This window comes from Dendropsophus ebraccatus, chromosome 1, assembly GCF_027789765.1.
Source record: "Dendropsophus ebraccatus isolate aDenEbr1 chromosome 1, aDenEbr1.pat, whole genome shotgun sequence".
Classification (NCBI taxonomy): Eukaryota; Metazoa; Chordata; class Amphibia; order Anura; family Hylidae; genus Dendropsophus; species Dendropsophus ebraccatus.
In genome coordinates, this window is record NC_091454.1 from 226,406,932 (window position 1) to 226,420,852 (window position 13,921).

At 44.6% G+C, this 13,921-nt stretch overlaps 2 non-coding genes across 2 annotated transcripts; one reads left to right on the plus strand and one right to left on the minus strand.

Moving 5' to 3' along the window:
- The first annotated feature begins 13,152 nt into the window (after positions 1-13,152).
- On the plus strand, positions 13,153-13,224 carry TRNAQ-CUG (transfer RNA glutamine (anticodon CUG)). Its single transcript has one exon. It is a non-coding gene; the product is annotated as a tRNA-Gln (tRNA).
- Positions 13,225-13,694: 470 nt separating this feature from the next.
- On the minus strand, positions 13,695-13,776 carry TRNAL-UAG (transfer RNA leucine (anticodon UAG)). Its single transcript has one exon. It is a non-coding gene; the product is annotated as a tRNA-Leu (tRNA).
- Between the last annotated feature and the right edge of the window lie 145 nt (positions 13,777-13,921).

Genomic DNA, 13,921 nt, shown 5'->3' on the forward strand with positions numbered 1-13,921 from the left:
TTTCTCTCTGACCTGTTCACACTTCTTGCTCTGCTGCCAGGGAGCCGAAACCCAGTATCATGCCTTTCTCCTGACTCCTCTCTGGTGCTCGTGGGGTTAAGCCTTCAGGTGTTGCATTCTCCTGAGGCTTGCTCCTGTCTGAGTACAGGGGCAGCTCCCTGACTGCTATTGGTGTCTCATGCTGCTGTCAGACTCCTTGCTCCTATCAGGGGCGGCTCCCTGGCTGCTATTGGTGTCTCATGCTGCTGTCAGACTCCTTGCTCCTATCAGGGGCCGGGGCGGGAGCTCTGGTAGCATTTAAGCTGGTGAGTTACACCTTGTAGTTGCCAGTGTATGTTTGGTCTCCAGCTACACCAGCATATCTTATTGTTCTGCTAGCTATTTGACACTTGGACTTGGACTTCGCATCTGCCTCATCCTCTGTACTGTGTTACCTCTTGTGTTTGACCTTGGACCGGACTCTGTTTACCCCTTGTTTGCTGATTTGGATTTTGACGTGACCTCCTGTTGCTGACTCGGACTGCCTAACCTGTTTGTATATACCTGTCTTTGTGTACTGTCTACCTCCCCGTATCCCTAGGTAAGCTAGGGACTGTCGCCCAGTTGCTGCCCTAGGGGTTAGCCTAGGGGGGCAAGCAGGTAGGGACAGGGGTTGCGGGTCTAGACAAGGGACTTCCATCTTCCCGGACCCCATGACTCCCTGACAGCAGCAGTGTGAACAGGTGCTGACGTGGATAGCGGATAATGTGTCCAGTAACTTATCCACCACCCAGTCTTCTACGCAGTCCACCCGCGCTACCCAAGGGAATCGGACCCTTGCTCTAGAAGCTTAGCCTCCTTCCCCACAGCCTGGCCCCTCCAGGGAAAGGAGGGATTCAGAATTGGAGGAAGGACTGGTGGATGAGGACAAGGTGACTGACCCTAGCTGGGTGGATAAGCCTAGTGACCGTGCTTCAGAGGGGGAGTCAAGTTCAGCCACAGGACCGGTTAGAAGAGGAAGAGGGGTGGGCAGAGGGAGAAGAAGGGCCAGAGCAAGTAGATCAGCAACTGTTTTACAGAGTCAAACTCCCGTGGCCAGGCCTAGATGTTCGCAAGTCTGGAGGTTATTTAAAGAAACTGTGGATGACCGCCGGATTGTAGTGTGCGTGCCATGCCAGGATCAGCAGGGGAGCCACCACTACCAGGCTAACCACTACCAGCATGCGCAGGCATATGAGTGCTAAACACCCCCCTCAGTGGGACCAAGGCCATTTACTTACTTAGTGCTCCTTGCCCTGTGTCACGTGCTGACTCTGTCAGTGCCCCCGCCCAGGCCCCAGGTAAGAGAGCCTATGGCCCTACACCCACCCCTTCACCTCCACTTTCCTCAAAGTCAAACTCCAGACTGCTGGCTGGGACATGCAGTGCAGCTACCAAGATTTTAGCAGCACACTGTGGTGATCAGCTGCTGGCAGAAAGGGGACAGCAGGTGTTGCATACAGACCCCTAAGAAGTCCTCAGTACTATATTATTATTAATATTATTACTATTATATAGTATATACCACCATCTTTCACAGGGCAATTAGCAGTGAGCTTTGATGTGACAGCAGTCATAAATGAATCAATAAGAACATATACTGGTCACACTAGTTTCTGGAGGTTGTCATATACAGTCTGTGGGTAACTGCCGCTATATAGTATATAGTATAATCAAATCCACAAAAATACTCTTTATAAATCCAAATTAATTTTATTGAAAAACAACAACCCGTAATCCCATAAAAAACATAAATCCACACAGACAGTTTAAAAACATCGCTCCTGGTAAAAGCAGCTGTGAAACGCGTTGGGGTGTGGAGTGGAGGAGTCAGGATATTCAGATTGGGTGAGTGATTTATCCCGACATATTGCTTTGAGTATGATCTCAGTGGATTATTAACCCTGCAGCTTGGCTTTGGTATACATTGGTATAGAGATATAGGTACATGCATTAGTGCATCCTTACAGGGATATGACACATACAGTCTGAATTGGGATTTGTGTGCAATAAATTGTATGCTGCTATATATAGTGTGTGCAATATACATCTGCTGCTACTTGGGGTTGTTGCAATATATAGGGATTTATCCATAACCATTTAGTGCAATAATAGATATTACCATATGAGCATTGTTGTAGCCATTTGGCTAGTGTGTGATACATTATGAAATTTTTGTGAACAATCATGTATAAGTTTTGTCCTGACTCCTCCTGTTTTTAAACTGTCTGTGTGGATTTATGTTTTTTATGGGATTACGGGTTGTTATTTTTCAATAAAATTAATTTGGATTTATAAAGAGTATTTTTGTGGATTTGATTTTTTTATGGGGTTATTATAGGTTTAATAATTCAGGTTGACCCTATAGAGGTTATTTATGATTGGACCAAATTTTGATGTTCTAATGTAGGTTATATAGTATATAGTATATACCACCATCTTACACAGGGCAAATAGCAGTGAGCTTGGATGTCACTCACCACTTCTCCCCACGGCTGATTCGATTTTAAGTTTGAGTTTGACTTGGAGGTGCTGGGCTGCCCTGCCCCTAGAGTGTTGTCAGAGCGGGTCTTCAGTCCAGCTGGTGGCATCATCAGTCACTAATAAGCGCACCCGCCTGTCAACTGACAGCGCTGATAGGCTGACATTTATTAATTTTATTATTTCTTTATTTCTTATTGCAGCCATATCCAAGCTCACTGCTAATTATCCTGTGTAATTAGAAATGAGCTTGGTTGCGTGTGACAACGGGTGGAACCTGGTGGCGGCTCTGCAACTTGGCAACCTTACACATGTACCATGCCATGTTACGGATGTCCTCTGCCGTCCTTTCACCAGTACCTTCTACTTTCCTTGGATGTTGTAGCCGTTTTGAAGGCAGGATTTACTATGACCAGGTCTTTTTAATAAAATTCCAGAGCCTCTTAAGAAGACTGTTTTGTATTACTCTGTGTAACTAGCAGTGAGCTTGGTTGTGTGTGACAACGGGCGGAACCTGGTGGCGGCTCTGCAACTCGGCAACGTCACACAAGTACCATGCCTGGCCCACGTCTTCAACCTAGTGTTGGTGCGGTTTCTTAAAACCTACCCCAATTTGGCTGACTTGCTCACCAAGGGGCACCGCATCTGTGCGCATTTCCGCAAGTCAACCAGGGAAAGTTACCCCAACTGCCACAGTCAAATTCAAAGTCAAATTCAAACTCAAAACTGCGGTGGAGGGAGAAGTGCTGAGTGACATGATGCAGGGAATGTTTTTTGGGAGGCTCATTTGCGACCTCAATTTTAATGGTTCTCTGTGTCCTCACCGCCTTGCTGTGTCAGGCAAAGTGTTTGGGTGGTTCATAACCTACCTGTCAGGCTAGAGAGACAAGGACAAGACAGTGAACCCTGAAACTTGCCCCAACCAATGTCCCTGCCTACTTGCCACGGACAACCCTAAATAGTCGCGGACAACCACGGAGTCGATCCCTACACTGAGTAGGTGAACACACAAAACGTAGACAGACAAACAAAACACAATGGAGGATAGTCAGCTAGCTGAGTAAAACCAAACGGACAACGCAGTACAAAATCAGAAAGAGAGCGGATAGTCAGATGTCAAGCAAGAGGTCAGAACACGGGCAGAGCAATAGCAAGGGTATGAGGACAGGGAACGCTGGAAAAGGAGCAGGGGAGCTGGGACTAGTGTGAACCAATAGCCAGCAGGGAAGTGAGGAGCTGGCTGCTTTTTTATCCAGGATCAGAGATCAGGTCCAGCAGCTGATTGGAGCAGCCCTGATCCCAGCACCAAGTTCAGCTGGACAGACCTAGCAGTGCAGTAACCCTTGCACTGCCAGACGTCTGACAGGCAAGGCAGGTGTGGCTGAAAAGTAAAACACAATTCAGACACAATTCATTCAGTGCAAACACAGACAAACTCAGCGCTTCCTCGGCCGCCTCACACGGACCGAGGAGCGCAGTCACATTCCTAACACTACCTGTATTTGAATGGTTCCTTGTGTCCTCACCGCCATGCTGTGTCAGGCTAAATTTTGGGGTGGTTCATATGCTACCTCTGTTTTAATGGTTCTCTGTGTCCTCACCGCCATGCTATGTAAGGCAAAATGTTTAGGTGGTCCATATGCTACCTGTATTTGAATTGTTCCCTGTGTCCTCACTGCCATGCTGTGTCAGGCAAAGTTTTTGGGTGGTTCATCATATGCTACCTCTGTTTTAATGGTTACCTGTGTTCTCATCGCCATTCTGGTTCAGGCTAAATTTTGGGGTGCTACACATGCTACCTCTGTTTTAATGGTTCACTGTGTCCTCACTGCTATGCTGTGTCAGGCTAAATTTTAAGGGGGGTTAAAATGCTCCCTCTGTTGTAATGGTCCTCTTTGTCCTCACCGTTATGCTGTGTCAGACACAGTTTTTGGGTGGTTCATCATATGATATCTCTGTTTTATTGGTTCCTTGTGATCTCACTGCCATGCTGTGTCAGGCTGAGTTTTTGCGGGGTTCATATGCCTACCTCTGTTTTAACCAGGCTGTGTCCCAGAATTTGGCATAATGGTGCGATTAGGCAGCCTCAGAGGCATCCATACATGCTGCGCCTGCTGTTTCCTGTCCATTTCCGTGGTGTTTCCATCATTTTCTGAGATTGACAGGTTTTCACATGACCTTCCCTCTACCTAACTTGGGTCCCCTGCAAAAATGCTCGAGTTTCCTATTGACTTCAATGGGGTTCATTACTCGAAAAGAGCACTCGAGTATCGGGAAATATTTGTCTCGATTAACGAGCACCCGAGCATTTTAGTACTCGCTCATCACTAGCACTAGGACATTCCAAATTGAATAGGGGCTCTGAAAACAGTCCAAACACGAGTGACCTGAAAAAGACATAATGAGAAACAATTAGCAAAAGGGTGGATTAAGGGTAGCATAGGCCTAAGGCTGTTCAGAAATTGTGGACTCTCTGGTAACCATGCCCCTTTTAGCCCTTCCCCAATGCAAACATGGAGGGAACATACAAACTCTCTGCACATGTTGTCAAGGAGGGGGGGGGGCAATTAAAGGTACCATGGGCCCTGGGCTGTTATTGCGCTCATCCAGCATCCCTGGCTTCATTGGACAGTAAAGCGGGGGTACACTGTTGTTGTGGCCTGATAGCTGGAACAGGAGGTAAAATGAATAGACAATAATGCTTCCAGTCACTTGTCTACCACTCAGGTCATCCTCCCACAGTCTAGTCTCATAACTAGCTAAGACTCTGGACTGCAGGAACTTCACTCTGACCCTTCTTCCTCCCTACCACGGATGCTGTAACATTAGGTGGGCCCTAAGTTACGCTGTTAGCACGAAGGTCCACTTGACCACCAAAATGTGGACAAACGCTTGTGACTAGGAACGCTACATCTCCCTGACAGCACACTGGGTCAATGTTGTGGAGGTGGGGACCTAGTGGCACCCAGGGACGGGCTACCTGCTACCTCCACCCAAGATTTAAGGCTCTGCTTCTGTCAGTGTTTTTGCAACCCTTACAGTCAGGTTTGAGAACCCCTTCTCCTCCTTGTGGTCTTCTGAAATCCCTGGGGTGGCAAGATGCTAAATGTCGAATTCAGTCGAAGCAGGAATGAAAAAGAGAAACAAAAACAATTAGAAAAATGCAAAACAATGAACTCAACTTTGAGGTGCTGCAGGCAATGCAGTAGACCTGTTAATGGCTCTGGTGCTTGGAAAACTCACACACGTACCATGCCTGGCCCACGTTTTGTAAATTAGAATTAAACCATGTCTTTATAAAACTTCCTCCATGCTGCCAGTGCTATTGTTAAAAGTGCACACACTTTCATAAGCCAACCAGTGGCGTAGCGACCATAAAGGCAGGGTAGGCAGTTTCTATGGGGCCCATGCAGGAGAGGGGCCCCAGATGCACAGGGAAGATAAGAGTCTCCTTTGTCCTTCTACTTAACCCCTTATATACTGCAGTGTGTAAGTGAACCAGTGTTCACTTACATGCTGCAACATAAAAAAGAATGGATATGTAGAAGACAAGGAGATCTTTGCTTCACTCCTCTGATAACCCCTGACCTCTGTTCTCTGGCTGATGCAATCAAGTAGGAGAATGTGCCCGAGGTCAGGGGTTATAGGTGCATGAGCAGTGAAGCAGAGATCACTTTGGCTTCCTTTTTAACTCTTTTTTTTGTGTGTGTTGCAGCATGTAAGTGAACATTGGGTCACTTACACAATGCAGTACATGGGGGGTTAAGCAGAAGGTTATCTATCTATCTATCTATCTATCTATCTATCTATCTATCTATCTATCTATCTATCGTGTTGTACGTAGGGGGGGGGGCATAAAGTTTTTTGCTATGGGGCCCCATGAATCCTAGCTACGCCCCTGAAATCAACTGTAGCCGCTGCTAGCCTGAAGATAGTTTATATTGGACAGAGTTTGGGAGCAGTAGACAGCGGTAATGGAGTATCGACTCCAAACCACCCGTGTTTCTTAAAAAGACATTAACAGAAACAATTAAGATAAAAAACAAAATACGGTTGGTGCTAGCCGGGTTTTGGTGGGGCTTTTTGGGTCTGGTCCTGTGACATTGGGGTTGCAGGGCCATTCCATGGCCTCCCTTCCCTGCACGTGCACGCTTTGCGGGGTTGGCGGTCGCTGACCGACATGGTGTGGAGTTAGCGTAGGGACCCGTGTGGACCAGAGGACCTGCACGGTGGTACACGGGGCAATATGGCTTGATCAATTCATATACAGACACTCTGGTGTTGATTTTTAATATAGGCCTAGCGACATTAGTATCAGCCATAGATGGGATGTGCAGCCGTTCCATTCTCTCCAGTTCGTAAGATAAAAAACAATGTACTGAACTTAAAAAATAACATGATTTAATTAGAGAGGAGCGAATAGTATTCGATTAAATAGCTATTCGATCGAATAGCTATTCGATCGAATACTACAGTATTCGAAAGATTCGAGTTCGATCGAATATGTGATCGAATATTCAAATGTAAATTAACTTTACTAAAACAGCTAAACAATTGTTTAGCTGTTTTAATAAAGTTTACTGCTCCCTGGGAAAGCAGGGAAGCAGTATTACAGGGGTTAGCGATCCCCGGCAATAATGCAGATCCTTGTAATAGTTAATATTTAATTGATAAAACAAAGTTTCGTTCTAAAAAGTTATTTTCATCGTTCAATAGCTTAATTAAAATGAATCCATGCTTTTGCAAATAAATATACTGGTAATAAAAATAAATAAATATATAAATAAATGTGTGTATGTGTGTATATATATATATATATATATATATATATATATATATACAGTATATTTAATTGCAAAAGTATGTATTGGTTTTAATTAAGCTATTGAACGATAAAAATAACTTTATTAGAATGAAAATGTGTTTTATTAATTAAACATTACTACAGGAAGCTCTATTGCTGGCAAAATCTAGGACTGGCGGAGAGAGAAGATAGAAGAAAGAGAAGATAGAAGATTTTGGAGGGTGAGTAGAAAGCTCCCCCCCCCCCCCTCCGCACTTCACCCATCCTAGCAAGGAAGGGGGGGGGGGGGGGTCACTTAACGCCTTCCTTGCTGGTATGGGGGCAGTCTGACGTCAGTCTGGCCCCCAAGAGGTTAAGTGGAGACCCTTACTTAACCCCCTGGGGGCCTGATTGTTCAGTATGGCACCCAAAGGGTTAAGGGGGATGCATCCTCCTTTAAACCCTTGGGTGCCAGACTGTAAGCAGCAATTTAAAAAGATGCTGCATACTGTAAGGTGCACAACACCGCTCACAATGATGGTTGTTGTGCTCCTGTTTGAGTGTTTTTCTTTTGTGTGTTTTTCCCTTTTTGTTTTTCAGATATCGGTATCCTTATTTTTTTAAATAAATAAATTAAAAAAGAAAAAAAAACGCGTAGGGTTCCCCCTATTTTCATAACCTGCCGGGTTAAAAACCAAGCAACAGCAGCCTAGTAACACCAGGGTGGGAAGAGCCATTGTTGTTGGCCCTCCCAAGCCTTAATATTACCAGCCTGCTGCTTCCCAGTCCAGGAGCGCCAATTTTGAGGCTCCGGGACCACTGGCACCCGGCTCTTCCAAGTACCCCTGGTGGCATTGGGTATTGGGGTAATAATGGGGGGTTTAGTGTTAGCCATTTTATACCAGATAACACTAAGCCCTGACTTAGTAATGGATTCCGTTTATTAGACGACTTCCACTACTAAGTCTATATAGCAAAGAAATAAGGACAAGACACAAGTGAAAAAGATTTTTTATTCAAATAAAAACACCCCCACACCCCTTGTTGACCACTTACACTCACTGACCGAATGACAGGCTGACATGTGGCCCCCTCACCAGTACGGCAGTGGGAGGAAATAGTGCTGCCTGTTACTTTTGAATGATGACTGTCACTGACATGATCTATACGGGAAACAGACCACTGATCTCAGGGAGACCAGCCAAAGATAACACTACGCTCAATACAGTCTAATCCTAGGTGTATTTCTCCCTGGGATATATGAATATGCAAAAACTGACATCATCTATGACAGCTCTAGGGGGCTCTAGACAGTTCTAAGGGGTGTCCGCCCACTGCAAGAACTTGCTGTCATAGATCATGTCAGTGGCAGTCATCATGCTTTAATAAATTTGCCTCTCTGTTATAGTCCCAGAAATGCAGCTATTATCGTTTTGGCTGTTTTAATTAAATTCATCAAGATTAAATTCGCAAATCTTTACAAGTTTGACCGAATATTCGAGAAGCTCGCAAAACAAATTTCCTCCTGCTTTGCTAATCTCTAGTCATAAGGGATTCATTTGGTTTCTTGAGTCCTAATCCACTACATTAGTCAAAATATTTAATCCTTTTTTATTGCAGCTTAACAACCTGACTAATGTCAGAGAATTTGTCCTCTTGGGTTTTCAAGGCAGTTCACAGCTAAGAATTTTACTATTCTGTCTCCTTTCTGTAGTTTTTTTGATCACAGTGTGTGGGAATCTCCTGATCATCATCTTGGTGTCCACCTGCAAGATCCTCCACACCCCAATGTACTTCTTTATCTCACAACTCTCCACCTGTGATATCTTGTTGACCTCAGATATTGCCCCCAAAATTCTTCATGCTCTACTGAATAATGGGGCAACCATCACTTTTATAGATTGTATGATTCAGTTTTATTTCTTTTGTGCCTCAGAAGCTTCTGAGTGTCTCCTCCTCACAGTGATGTCTTATGACCGATATGTGGCCATCTGTAATCCCCTCCGTTATATCACCATTATGACACGCACAGTTTGTATACAGTTGATTATCTTATGTTGGATTATTGGTTTTTCCACTGGATTCATTTATACTTTCACACTATCAAGAATAAAGTTCTGTGGACCCAATGTCATTGACCACTTTTTCTGTGATCTTGTTCCTTTACTGGATATTGCTTGTACAGATACTTTTCCTATGAAACTACAAATGAGTTTGCTCAGTATCCCGTTTCTGATTATTCCCAGCATCATCATTGTTATTTCCTATGTTAAAATTATGCGATCAATCTTCCGAATCCCATCTAATATGAGTAGACAGAAAGCCTTCTCCACCTGTAGCTCCCACCTCATAGTGGTATCTATATTTTACCTGACAATATTTAGCGTTTATGTCCTTCCAACAAATGGGCAAACATCAAACTCAGATAAAATCACATCCTTGCTGTATACTGTATTTACCCCATTGGTCAACCCCATTATATACAGTCTGAGGAATAAGGACCTCAAGAGAGCCGCAAAAGAATCTATTAATAAAATTTTTAATTTGTGGTACCATTCTATATAATAATGTCTATGTTTTTGGCAATAGGTTTAATAGCTAGAAAAATAGACCAAACCCTTCTGCTTAGATGGTCTCAATGGTTTGGTGTTTTTTTTTGGGGGGTGTTTTTTTTTATAGTATGGGCATGTTTTCCCCAATTAACATGTCTTAGTAAGGCAGCTGTATACAGTCCCTAGCACCTTTTTTTTTTTTTTTTTTTACAACACCCATTCAGTACAGCAATCGTAATAAAACCTAAGCATTTTTTTTTACTTTAATTTTTATAGAATTTTAACAGTTAACAACAACAACAATTTTTAACAACATTTTTTTTTTACTTTAATTTTTATAGAATTTTAACAGTTAACAACAACAACAACAACAACAATTTTTAACAGTTTTAACAATGATGCACCCGATTAGAGTGCCTAACAAATACAATCCAAACAGGGGAATATAAGATACTCTTCAAAAAACATAGAGCAACGTGTCCTGATTATCCCTGCGCGATACCTGTCCACTTAGTTGACTAATGAAAAACAAGGATTACATAACACAAACATACAGCAACCAAATCGTGCACTTATGTCCTTCATTCCTTGCTCATACTTAGTAGGGAGTATGAAACTTTCAGTACTTACCTTTAGTGAACCTAGCCCTATTTCATAAAATAAAAATTGCATTGGACCTTGGCAAGAACCTCCACTAAAGTTGGAACTTTACTACTTTTCCAATTTTGAAAAATACTATTCCAGACTAGAGATAAACAAATAGTTAAATATTCGATCGAATATTGAATCCCATTATAGTCTATGGGAGAAAAATCCTTGGGACCTGGAAATCAAGATTTGACGAATTGGAGGTCACCAAGTCCAAGACATCTTTGGAGGTCTTCCTAGCTACCGTCCTATATGATAACTGATCTGAAAATCTTTTACTCGATCCACTATGGTCCAATATTTGACCAAACCCTTTGACGTACTCTGCTCTCATCAAAAGTAACTGATGGTTAGTGATGAGCGAGTACTAAAATGCTCGGGTGCTCGTTGCTCGAGCCGAGTATTTCCCGATATTCGAGTGCTTGTTTCGAGTAACGAACCCCATTGAAGTCAATTAGAGACTTGAGCATTTTTTGAGGGGACCCAAGTTCGGTAGAGGGAAGGTCGTGTGAAAACCTGTCAACCTCAGAAATTGATGGAAACACAACGGAAATGGACAGGAAACAGCAGGGGCAGCATGTATGCATGCCTCTGAGGCTGCCTAATGGCACCATTATGCCTAATTCTGTGCAACAGCATGGTTAAAACAGAGGTAGGCATAGGGACCACCCAAAAACTCAGCCTGACACAGTATGGCATTGAGAACACAGGGAACCATTAAAACAGAGGTAGCTTATCATGAACCACCCAAAAATTCAGCCTGACACAGCATAGCGGTGAGGACAGAGTGAACAAGGTAGAAGCGGTAGCCAGTCAGCCTTCCAGTATTGATGCCAGTAAAGGCCCAGCAGTAGTCAACATGGATGCCAGTTAAGGGCCAGCAAAAAAGGAGGCAAGTGCAGGCACACCTAGTGAGGCTCCCCAAAACTAGGCCAGACACTGCAGGGCCTTGAACACACAGAGAGCCATAACAAGTGAGTGAGGAAGCTAGTGAGACTCCCAAAAATTGGGCCAGACACTGCATGGCATTCAGCACACAGAGAGCCATTACAAGTGAGTGAGGAATCAAGTGAGCCCACCCAAAAATTGGAGTGAGTCCAGGAGCTGGGATATGTAGTGGACATGAACCCGGGTGCTGACAGCTAATTGTTTAGGCCTGCTCTAACCACTCACCATCAAGGGTACACTTGATGCCTCTCGACCAGGGGTGGTGAGGCCCCGGCCACGGCTAGACAAAAAAATAAATAAATAACAGCTGGCTGGGGAGCGATCGGCGGGCCCCCAGCAACCAGTCCCGCTCCTCTGCAGACGTAGTGTGACATCAGGCAGTGAGGACACATAGAACAATACAGTCTTCTTAAGAGGCCCTGGAATTTGAGAACACGGGGAACCATTATAACAGAGGTAGCATATCATGAACCACCCAAAAATTCAGCCTGACAAAACATGGCGGTGAGAACAGAGCGAACAAGGTAGAAGCGGTAGCCAGTTAGCCTTCCAAATATTATACCAGACGTGAGCCTCCCAAAAATTAGGGCAGAAGCAGCATGGCATTGAGCACCGAGATAACCATTACAAGTCAGTGAGGAAGCAAGTGAGCCTCCCAAAAATTAGGCCAGACAAAGCAGGGCCTTGAACACACAGATAACCATCAAAAGTCAGTGAGGAAGCAAGTGAGCCTCCCAAAAATTGGAGTGAGTCCAGGGGCTGGGATATGTAGTGGACATGAACCCGGGTGCAACAGCTAACTGGCTAGGCCAGTTGTCAGTCAGCACTCACCATCAAGGGTACACTTGATGCCTCTCGACCAGGGGTGGTGAGGCCCCGGCCACGGCTACACAAAAAAATGTAAAAAAAAAACAGCTGGCTGGTTGGCGAGGGCTCGAGCAGGTGGCCCCTGGCGACCAGTCCCGCTCCTCCGCAGACGAAGTGTGACGTCAGAGCATGGCAGGGAGGACACAGAGAACAATACAGTCTTCTGAAGAGGCCACGGAATTTGATCAAATACACTTTCGATCCTTTAAAGACTCTCTAAGAGACGGCAAGTGCGGTGGCCTGTGTATTAAAAAGACCTGGCCAATCGTGCCTTCAAAAAGGCTACTACAACATCCTAGGAAGGAAAGAAGCTACTGGTAAAAGGCCTGGACAATCCTGCCTTCAAAACGGCTAAAACATCCCAGGAAGGTAGAAGGTGCTGTTCAGCAGTTTGAGCACCGCCTGTTGGTGCTTACCCATGGCAGTGCTGCTGCGCCTAAAACTAAAATAGCCGGATTATGGCTAGATTTAGCTTCATACCCTCATGCAGTTGTGCGTGATAGGCATCTCTTTGGAGGTAGGGACGAAGAATAACAATACAGTCTTTTTAAGAGGCCCCGAGCTAAAAAATGAAAGGACGGCAGAGAACTCCCGCAAGTTGACATCTACAGATCATATGATTTGAAATAGATAACACAAGGATGCTAAATTAGGATCCACCATTATCACTGTCTGTTCCTTTGAACAGTGGCGTGTATTTTGGAGATAAAAAAGATGACCAGACAGCCCTGCAAAATTGCAATTGAATTGAAGTCGATTTGATTTTAAAATTTATGTGTGCACACACACCATATAGGAAGGGTCAACCATTAAATGTCCCTGTTTCGGCATTTTTCTGCTTTTTTTGCTGTCAAGGGTTCCATGGTGTAATGGTTAGCACTCTGGACTCTGAATCCAGCAATCCGAGTTCAAATCTCGGTGGGACCTTAAGTCTTTTCTCCCTTTCTCTCGACAGAGCAGGTCAGGAGAAGGGGGGTTTAAAGGGGTTATCCAGCGCTACAAAAACATGGCCACTTCCCCCCTAAGTAGAGCCACACCACTGGGGCAGGAGAAAATGCCGACCAGGGAACCGTGGAGGAAGGAATGTTGGACTTGCCCTAAAGAACCATGTCTAAATTGCTGGGACAGTCTTGTTACGCGCACAGATAAATTGTTTAAGCGCTCGTTTAGAGGACGACAAGCCATGATTTTGAGTTCAGCTCAAAAGGGGCGATCAATGACATACCAACCATTTTTACTTGGTCCTTTAATACTTGACGCTTTTTCATTAGAAAATGATTGCTTAAATTCGAATGATACAACGATTTTTCTGGACGATTATCGGCCCGCGTAAAAGACCCTTAATGGTTATGGGATCCATAGGGAGGAGCATGTGACAGAAAAACTAATGCATGCTTTGGCAGCGGTGGAATTCGAACCCACGCCTCCAAAGAGACTGGAGCCTAAATCCAGCGCCTTAGACCACTCGGCCACGCTACCGGCTGCAAGGCTGAGCGCATTGCGCCTCCTCGGGGCTCAGACCTTTCTGTGGCTGGCGACTCCCTGTGGAAGCTAAGTCAGCCCAATCCTTTCCTCAGCAGTGGCTACAGAAATAGGTTCACTTCATATACTGTGTGCACACACT